At 40.7% G+C, this 10,683-nt stretch overlaps 1 non-coding gene across 1 annotated transcript; it reads left to right on the forward strand.

Annotated features, from left to right (window-relative positions):
- The first annotated feature begins 10,012 nt into the window (after positions 1 to 10,012).
- LOC115303394 lies at positions 10,013 to 10,119 on the forward strand. Its single transcript, XR_003914023.1, has one exon. It is a non-coding gene; the product is annotated as a U6 spliceosomal RNA (small nuclear RNA).
- The last annotated feature ends 564 nt before the right edge of the window (positions 10,120 to 10,683 follow it).

Raw genomic sequence — 10,683 nt, forward strand, 5'->3', positions numbered from 1 at the left:
TGGGATGGGGATGCGGGTGGGGGAGGGGGAGGGGGCTGAAAGCCTTGAGCAAAATCATCCTCGGGTGATGCCGCGCCTGCTGGTCCTCAGACCTCACTTTGAAACACCAAACCGAGGACAGCACTGCGGCCGCGGGTCTCGGGGAGCTATTCTCTGCGAGGACTCCTGTCGGCCTCCGGTCTTCCCAGCGCACCCGGGCTGAGCCAGGCCCTCCCGAGGGCGGTCTGAGGATCAGTCGTCTCGTCTCAGCGGAGTGTAAATACAAAGAGTCACGGCACAAAAGCCCCAAGAAACACCATTCGGCTTTCAGTCAGTGTCCCCGCAGGGGTGGAATGCTTTCCTAAACATGGGACAGGGACATGGCTCACATCTGGCGGCTCCAAGCCAGAGTCCAACGAAATTCCTATAAGGTCGTAGACTTACAGGGCTGGAAGCATTTGGAGGTCATTTTATCCAAATGCTACCATCCGGGGATGAGTTGATGGATTAAAAAAAAAAAAAAAAAGGGAGAGAGTTGGTGACACATTAGCAAAGTCATAGAGCCCCCTCCCACCCCTTATGTAGCTAAGCTGTGGCATTCCTTCTTTCCAGTACACCAGGGGATGTGAGTGTCAGATTCTTGGAGAGAAAACCAAGAGTTAGAATTTAGAATGTAAAACTGGCAAGGAACATTTATAGTGTTGGGAAGTGCCAGGCGGCAATAAAACACCAGGAAAAAAAAATAGAAACAGAAAACTGAATCGCAAAGTGCCTTCTTAGATTTTATTTGCAACACAGTACTCCGACAGCTTTCTCTTAAATCATACCTCCTCTTCATGTTCACTGCTGGCCCCGTCAAATCACACTTTGAAGATATCGGAATGCCTTATGGTCTGAAGTTGTCTTTAAATTCGTTGTATGCTCTGATTACATAAGCCACTTAAAAGGACCCTTCTGTGTTTAACAAAAAGATATCATATGGATTTCTGCGGAAATGTTGTCGCTTTGGAACCAGATTCTCTAGGATGCTTCACGGTGTTCGGTGGCACAATAGAGCAACTCAGAGTTTTAAGAATATAGACTGGTTTTCCTCCCAGATAGGCACTGATGTTGGTGGGAAGCAGCCGGAACTGCAGTGTGGGAGATCTGGGTTCAAATCTCAGCTGAGTGAGATTTGTAACTACAAATGGCAAGTGTATTGTTAGCATCGGCTGCTAATAACCCACACTGGCGGAGAAAGCCACAGACAGGGGTGATATAAGTAAGGATTTCAGTAGCATTTATATCTGGCTTTAAATCCTTACATTCTGACTCATTCTTCCTTGGTGACATGCGTGGTCCTGCTCTCCTGTGGCTCTCCCCACATTTCACATTTCCAATCTGTTCTGTCAGCCTGTGGTGAGCAGAGTAATGCCCCCGCCCAACACATGCACCACCTGAAAAAGGTAATAATGTTCTAATCCCCAGAATGTGTAAATTGTGATTTACTGTGGTTTTGGTGGCAGGATATGAAGACAATCTGGCCTCACACAGATATGTGGTGCCTACCTTTGCAAAGGGTACCTAAATGTAGATATTCTTCTCTGGTTTTTTTTCTTAACATTTATTTATTATTGAGAGACAGAGAGCGACAGAGCATGGGCATGGGAGGGGCAGAAAGAGGGGGAGACATAGAATCTGAAGCAGGGTCCAGGCCCTGAGCTGTCAGCACAGAGCCTGACTCAGGGCTCAAACTCAGAAACTGGGAGAGCATGATCTGAACTGAAGCCGGATGTTCAACCGAGCCACCCAGGTGCCCCAATATCCTTCTTTGATACCGTAATTTTCTTCCTCCTACAAAATATATGTCCTAGCTCCCAGTACCTCAGAATGCGACCTAATTTGGAAATATGGTCTATGCAGATTTACTCAAGTTCAGGTGAGGGCATTAGAGTCAGCTCCAATCCAATATGACTGGAGTCCTTATAAAAGAGTAATGTGGATGCAGACATTATAGGAGACAATGTGAAGAGACATAGGGAGAAGGCCGCAGGAGGATGGAGGCACATATAGGAATTATACTTCTACAAGCCAAGGAGCATCTGAAGCTATCAGAAGCTAGGAGAGGCATGAGGATCCTTCTAGAGGTTTCAGAGAGAGCTCGTACCCCTTGATTGCAAACTTCAGGCCTCCAGAACCGTGAGGCAATAAATTTCTGTTTTTCCAAGCAACCTAGTTGCTGGTAGTTTGCTGTGTCAGCCTTATGAAGTTGCTATAGATACGAAGACCAAAATTTAAGAATGGTAATTTCTTAAAGGTTAATTGCAGTATGGAATCTGAAACCACGTCAAAGGCCATTTCATACTGTTCTTATTAAAATCAACTCACCTATTTTGTACGTTGAGTGGATCTTTCACCCATGCATGACTTTGTAACATCGTGCATGAATCATTTGGAAAATATGGGTTCATTAAGTTATGCTGATATTCCAAATGTTGACAGCCTCTATCATAGAATATTTTTTAAATCACATTTGTTGGGGTGCCTGGGTGGCTGAGTCTGTTAAGCATCTGACTTTGGTTCAGGTCACAATCTCACAGTTCGTGAGTTCAAGCCCCACATCGGGCTCTGTGCTGACAGCTCAAAGCCTGGAGCCTTTTTCAGATTCAGTGTCTCACTTTCTTTCTACTTAATATATGACCCGGTGATCCCTCTTCTAGATGTTTAATGAAAAGAAATGAAAACATGTGTTCATACAAAGACTTTTACATGAATTTTATAGCAGCTTTATTCTCTCTAGCCCAGAATTGTACTAATGCAGATATTGACCAACAGTGGGTCGACAGTGTGTAAAGTATATCCACACAACAGAATACTATTCAGGAAAAAAAGAATAAATTACAGATAGGCCCAAATTATTCTCAAACCATTGTATTAAGCAAAAAAAGACAAAGAGAAGAGTCCATATTGTATGATTCCATTTATATGAAGGTCTAGAACAGGCAAAACTAAGCAACAGAATTCAGACCAATGGTTCACTGGGGCTGATAGGGGTGATAGGGACTGAAAAGGTATAAAAGGAAACTTTTGGAGGTGATCATGCATGGGACAGCCATTGCACAGGTGTGTTCATTTGTTAAAACTCATTAGACTATTAATGTCCTCTTAAAATGAGGACATTTTATTGTAAACTATAGCTCAATAGATGCTTTTTTTTCTTTTTAAGTGTTACACTAAGCCATTTTTTTAAACTGAGATCTAGTACACTTTTAAAAGAAAACTAATTTAGAAACTATTAAAGCTATTACTGATTAAAGAAAAATTTGGAAATAATTCCAATTTATCTCACAAATTTGTGTAATTTTAACACTTCATAACAGATGTATTGCATATGAAAGTGGAAGTTAAAAGTCTAAACACAATAAGGCGAAATATATCAAGTAGTTCAAAAAACATAATACTGAATAACAAGTACAGTTTATTTTCATAAGGCAAAGTTCATTTATCATTAGGAAATCTTTAATGTAATAATTACCTCAACAATTAAAGAATTAATATTATATTCTCCATATGATTTGTAAATATATGCTCAAAACCTTCAATGAAATTCAGCAGCCATTCCTATAAGACAGGAAAGCAAAACAGGCAGTAGAGTAAAATGTATTATAAAAAAAGAAAATATTTCATATACCAATCTGCTATATCCAGAAAACTTAATAAGCTAAGCTAAACTAAACTAAGCTAAACTAAAATTAGTAAGAAAATTTGCTAACATGGGTGCAAAAAATACAACAGTATCTTCTCTTGATGAAAGCAAAAGAGCAATTGAAATGGGAATATTAAAAATTTTTAAATAACAAAATCTATAAAATACTTAGAATAAAAAAGGTGCAGGATATATATTGGAATTATTAAAACTTACTGTATTTTATTAATATTAAATAGAATATATAGTAGGGGCACCTGGGTGGCTCAGTCAGTTAAGCATCTGACTTCAGCTCAGGTCACAGTCTTATGGTTTGTGGGTTCGAGCCCCATCTCGGGCTCTGTGCTGACAGCTCAGAGCCTGGAGCCTGCTTCAGATTCTGTGTCTCCCTCTCTCTCTGTCCCTCCCCTGCTCATGGTCTGTCTCTCAAAAATAAATCAATGTTAAAAAAGTTTAATACAATATACAGTAAATGTTACATATTGCATTATAATATAATATTTCTATTAATATTAAAATAGTTTATTATAATATTTCCATTAATATCAATAGAAAGATACATGTTTCTAGATATAAATCTTAATTTCAATAGACATTTTTTAAAGTTACCTGAACAACAAATTACTCAAAATATTTAAAGATTTTTCCTAAACAGGCAGGCAGTTTTCAAAGGTTCATGCTAATCAAATTATTACACAACATTTTACTGTAATTATCTCTTTACATTTCTGTTCCCCAACACCCTTGAGCTTTTTAGTTCAAGGTAAGAACCTTTTCTTAATCATCTTTGAGCTCCATCATCAAGCACATTTTTCATGTAAGCTAGATGATGTAAGCATATAAGCAAAGAATCTATGATTGTTAAATGAGTAACTTCTAAAGAGGACCCAACTGTTCTGTTGCTGCTGAGGACAGTTTCCTTCTACAACATTCCAAGTTCTCCAGAAATTGATGGTCAAAAGCTTAAACTTTGGTGTGGCCCAACAAGGCACATCTTGTAGTCATCTACCACGGCTAACTGAACCAGTTGCAGTGACTAATTCTCTGTGTCAAATTTAAGATACTAAGAGAAGCCCAGATGGCTGGTTAAACATTATTTCTAGGTGTGTCTGTGAGGATGTTCCTGGAAGAGATTAGCATTTGAAGCTGTAGACTGAGCAAACACTACCCTTGCCAATGTGGGCTGATGTCCAATCCGTTGAGGACTCCAATAAGAACTGAAAGATAGAGGAAGTTGTGAATTCTCTTCCTTTTTGAGATGGGACACCCATCTTCTCCTGCACTCCAACATCAGAACTTCTGTCTCTCTTTGGGCTCTAGGACTTACATCAGCATCACCCTGGCTTTCTCGTTCTCCGGATTTCAGATGGCGTATCGTGGTATATATGAACTCCCATAATCATGTGAGCCAATTCCCATAATAAATCTCCTCTTGTCCATATACCTATATCTCTATTTATATATCCTATTGGTTCTGTTTCTTTGGAGAACCCTGCCTAATCCATCAGCGTCATGAAATGAATGGGTACCATCCTGAAGTTGAACTGTATATATGAAACCAAACTCTGGACTTCAAAATCTGGAGTTCTATTGGGTAATTTTAGGCATCTTCAAGAGCATGCCTAGAAAAACCTTATGTTTTCCTACATACCTTACCAGGAGATTTGCATTTATGGTTATACCCACAAATTTCAACCCATATAAAGAAAACAAGACAGAAGAATTATGTAATATAATTTGCAATGCTGAACTCTTACAACTGGGATCTATTATGCAGTTATTCTGAAACTTCATATTTTCACTGTTTTTTTTTGAAATGCAGTGTCTGGTGACAATGAGCCAGTATCTTAGCAACCAGTGTCTTGCATGTATGATATACTCAATAAATATTGAATTAAGTTGAGCCACTGTTTATTGTTCCACTGGTTAGGGTTTTCTTTTCTTATTTTTGACTTTTTAAATTAATGCCTCAGCCTTCTGATCAGCTCTAGAAAATAAAGGTTGTTTTATGAAAAATAACATGCTTTATGAATTTAGTTGACTAGTACTAGTAACTGCACTCACTCTCAGCTCTAATTGATTTGAAGGAAAAAAATGTTAAGGATTGAGACCTGGCTCCCCATGTAGTAGGCACTTACATACCTTTACAGAGCACCATGCACTTAAGATTAAAAATAATTGAAGATATATGTCCTACAATTCACAGCAGTGGTAATGGACCAGCGAGCCAACGATTACAGTACAGTATGGTAAATGCAGTAAAGGAACACACAGGTATGTGGTGGAAACAAAGAGGAGAAAAGGGTTGACCTGGGATGGGCACAGTCAGCGCAGGCTTCAGAGAGGTCATGATGTTGAGCTGATATTTTTTTAACGTTTATTTATTTTTGAGAGAGAGAGAGAGGGAGAGAGCGCAAATGGGGGAGGGACAAAAGAAAGAGGGAGACGCAGAATCTGAAGACAGGCTCCAGGCTCTGAGCTGTCAGACAGAGCCCAGCATGGGGCTTGAACCCATGAACCATGAGATCATGATCTGAGCCAGAGTTGGACACTTAACTGACTGAGCCACCCAGGTGCCATGATGTTGAGCTAATTTTTGAAAGACATGTTTTCTGTGTGTGAGACATTCCAGGCAGAGAGCGTAGACCATATAAAGGCACTGAGGTGTGTTCTAAGAAATTCCAGAATTGCTGGTGTGAAGGGTTCCCATGAGGTGGTGGCTGGCTAGGAAGCTGGACAGATAGGCAGGTCCCAGAGTATGAGGTGGCTGGCGAGCTAAGCCGAAGAAAGTTCTGGGGAACTTTTGGACATCCAAGCAGGAGTACAAAGATTCAAACTAGGCCCAGGCTGAGCCGTCAAGAGGTAAAGAGGAGATAGGTCTGGGGTAGGGACCTGCAGGTGTGGCCCTTGTAGGAGTTCTAACTGGACGGAGCAATGGTTCAGCAAGTGGAGGTAAGAATCCAGACACATACCGCTCCCCTCTCACTAACCCCAGGAGAAGGGTAGAGCCGGCGTAGACAGAATCTGCCAGGAAAGGAATGGTCTGGAGGCAAGGATGGACAACAACCTTTATTTCAAAATCCATTGGCCATAGATTCTTCAACAACATTAATGCTCGTAATTAGGATCTCAAAGAACCTTCCGAATTCTCCAAGATATATAGAAATGTAGTGACGTGACAAAGGACTTGGAGCGAGAAGACCTGAATATTACTAGAAAGCAATACTTAGTTGATTTTTTTTTTATTTTGGTCACTTACGATCTGAGCCCCTTCTTTAATTTTTTATGTTTATTTTTGAGAGAGAACAGAACATGAGTGTAAGAGGGGCAGCAAGAGGGGGAGACACAGAATCCAAAGCAGGCTCCAGGCTTCAGGGTCTGAATCATCAGCTCAGACCCAGACATGGGGCTCGAACCCACAAACTGAGATCGTGACCTAAGCTGAAGTCAGACGTTTAACTGACTGAGCCACTCGGGCACCCCGATCTGATCCCCTTCTTAAGAGCACCTGAATGTCCTTGTAGAGAATCATGTCAACCCTGCTGTGGGATCATCTTGGTGGCAGCCCAGCTCCTGCCTCCCACTAATGTCCAAGATCAGATTCTTTCTCTGTTCTCCCAGTCAGGGAGCTGGCATGTACCCCAAGCTTGGCTGATTAAACTCCCCTGGGACTTTGAATTTTGAGCCAGCAACATTCCCAATCTGGAGCAAAGAATTCAGCCTTTTTCAATTATATAAGATGTTCGCTATGGGTTTTTTTTATAGATGCCCTTTAACAGGTTGAGAAAGTTCCTTCTATCTTCTATTCCTGGTGTGTTCAGTATTTTTTTAATCATGAAAAGGAGTTGAATTTTGTCAAGTGCTGTTTTTTTAGTCTATTGAGAAAATCATGTGGTTTTTATTCTATTTTCTACTAATATGATATATTATATTAATCTATTTTTAGATGTTAAACCAATAGTTTGGGTTGATCTCAGCCTGTCAGCAGTGATGTTATCAGGTAGGAATGCCTAAGACATTCAGCTGGGTCCGGACTATGCCTCGCAGCCCCCACAGAAGTTTCCAGATGAATGCTGCACCTGAATTGGTCTTTGTGGTTCTTGATGATTACAATGAAGTAAATTGCTACAGAGCTTTATGCCAATGACATTGATATTAAAATTAATTTGGTGTTACATGTATTTTATTTTCTAACTGCGGGATTTGCTAATTTACATATGTTTAAGCATAGTGAGCCTGCTTCCATGAGCTGATTCACCAAGACCTTATTTTCTGCCAAGCTGGGTAGCAGAGAACTGTGTGGGCGTCCATGCATGTCTCCAACACTTCAAAGGAATAAATGTTGAATGATGACGTGCCAAGAGATATTATTCTGGAGGGATTTCATGAAAGAGGTGAAATTAAAGCAGCCATTTGAAAGAAAAAAGAAACACACCACAAAGCGTCACTGATGTAGCAAGTCAGATCTTTGTTAATTTCCCTAACTGTTGATTTGTGGTTGTGGCCAGCTGAGCCGCTTTGGAAGCACCCATCTGTCTGAGTCTAAATACCAGCGAATCACCTTTCCCGAAGCACCTCCCTTGCTGGTGTCCATCTGGACCACCCGACTAACACATTGCTATAACAACCCGATGTGACATGAGATATTTTGAAAATGGCTGGGCTTGGTGACGACCTGCTTCTCCACCAATGGCTATAACCATGTTTCTTGGATTCTTCACTCCTTGCCCAAATTTGCGTCGTTTATTATTTCAATTTAAAATGTTGCAATTTCCAGGGCACCTGAGTGGCTCAGTTGGTTGAGCGGCTGACTTTTGATTTTGGCTTAGGTCATCATCCCAGGGTTGTGGGATCAAGCCCCATGAGCCTGCTTAAGATTCTTTCTCATTCCTCTGTCCATCTTCCATGTTCACATACTCCGTCTCTAAAAATAAAAGTAAAAATAAAAGTAAAACAATAAAAGGTGGCACTTTCCATTTCTCAAAAGTCATTATAATGTTATCATCACTGGTAAAAATGAGTCATCTTAACTCCTTTTGCTGTGTTTCTCCAAAGAGCATACCCAGGGACTGAACCTGGGACACAGGGTATAAAAGATCTTGAAGTTATAGAGCAGGAGAAAATAGTAAGTATCTCACTGGTGTTTCATTTATAGCTTTATTAGTCTTTATCTTAAAAATAGTGGCAAATGACAGCATGAAATCACCACAAGCAGGGACGATAAAAGGTACAGATAAAGCAGGACTTCAGAGCCACAGCCAAATATTTGGGGACAGTGTCTATTCCAGTATGTTCTGTTTATATATTAAGTTTCTAACAAGAAAAGCACTCATTAGTGAATGTCCTCTACTGTACTAACAGTTGGCTTGTTGGTTCAATCAGGTGTTCACCAGGTCAAGCAATTCCTCCTGTTCTACCTGCTTCTCCCTCTCACATCACCCCTCCTTTTTATGCCCCTATGGGCACGCCGGCTCTGGCCCCTGCCCCTCTCACATGCCCTTCTCAGTGGCTGGTGCTCAGTGTCTGCTCAGCACCAGCGTGTTGGAAGCTGGTTATGTCCCCGTGACAGACTGCTCTCCGAGGCAATTAAAACAGATGAAAAACAAACTAAATCAAATTAAAAACGGATCTTTGTTTTTCTGATCTCTATCAGAGATTTTTCTTTCTCTGTTTTGTTTTGTTTTTTTTTTTTACCAAATACTGCAAGATGATAATGAAGAGAAAGCTAAAGCAATCTGGTTTTATTAGACTGTTGAAAGTGTGGCTTCATATTTCATTTACTGGATTTTTTTTTCCTTCCCTGCTCCCTCCCTTTCTTTCCTTCTTTCCTTTTTTATCTTTTGGGGTGATGGTGGTGTTTGTTCTCTTGACTTGGTTCTGGTTTAGGTTTATCCTGGCAATATTTGAAGATCATACTCATTTGTTGATAGAACAATAATAAAAGTTACCACCCAGGAAGATCTGGGCAGTGAGATGGGGGGAAAAACAGCTTTCTAGAAAGGAAGGGATCTGAATTCTCCCCATTGCCCTGCTACTGATTTGCTCTATGACCTGGAGCCCCTCTGGACGTCGTGTGTAAAATCAGATGGTGGAAACTGATTCTCTTCCAGATCTTTCTAAATGTGAACCTCCTATGAATTGAAAACAGATAGTTAAAACATCTAAAAACACACCCAAAAACCTATAAGAAAGGGATTTTGAGAAAATGGCAGGTTAAGTGTACATTTCCAGACCGTCCAATCTCCCGCCTCCACACTAGGACCACCCAACACCCGAGAAAAGTATGACGTTTGAGCAGGTGTCTGTGGCTGGGGCATCATCTTTTAATGCTTTAAAATATAGAAGATTGTGCTCACTTCGGCAACATGTATACTAACGTTAGAACGATACAGAGAAGATCAGTGTGGGCCCTGGGCAAGGATGACATGCAAATTTGTGAAGCCTTTCCTATTTTTTACATATATACGGTGGAATATTGCTCACGATGAAAAGGAATGAAATCTTGCCATTTGCAACAACGTGGATGGAACTAGAATGTATCTGCTAAGCAAAATAAGGCAGTCAGAGAAAGACAGATATATGATTTCACTCATAGGTGGAATTTGAGAAACACAATAGATGAAGATGGGGGGAGGGAAGGAAAAATAAGATAAAAACAGAGAGGAAGGCCAACGATACAAGACTCTTAAATACAGAGAACAAACTGAGGGTGAATGGGGGTGGGAGGCGGGTGGGCTCAATGGGTGACAGGCTTTAAGGAGGGCACCTGTTGGGATGAGCACCGGGTTTCATGTGTAAGAGATGAATCACTAGGCTCTTCTCCTGAAGCCAAGACCACACTGCATGTTCGCTAACTTGAATATAAATTAAAATAAATAAATAAAAACAAATAAATACATAAAATACAGGGATCTTGTTATCATCTGCGTTTCTAACTCCCACGTAAGGCTGCTGCTGTCAGACACGCTTAGGTCTCTCAAAGGATTCTCGCGTGCACTGAGGAGCACACTCTCCAGGTG

This window comes from Suricata suricatta, chromosome 1, assembly GCF_006229205.1.
Source record: "Suricata suricatta isolate VVHF042 chromosome 1, meerkat_22Aug2017_6uvM2_HiC, whole genome shotgun sequence".
Classification (NCBI taxonomy): domain Eukaryota; kingdom Metazoa; phylum Chordata; class Mammalia; order Carnivora; family Herpestidae; genus Suricata; species Suricata suricatta.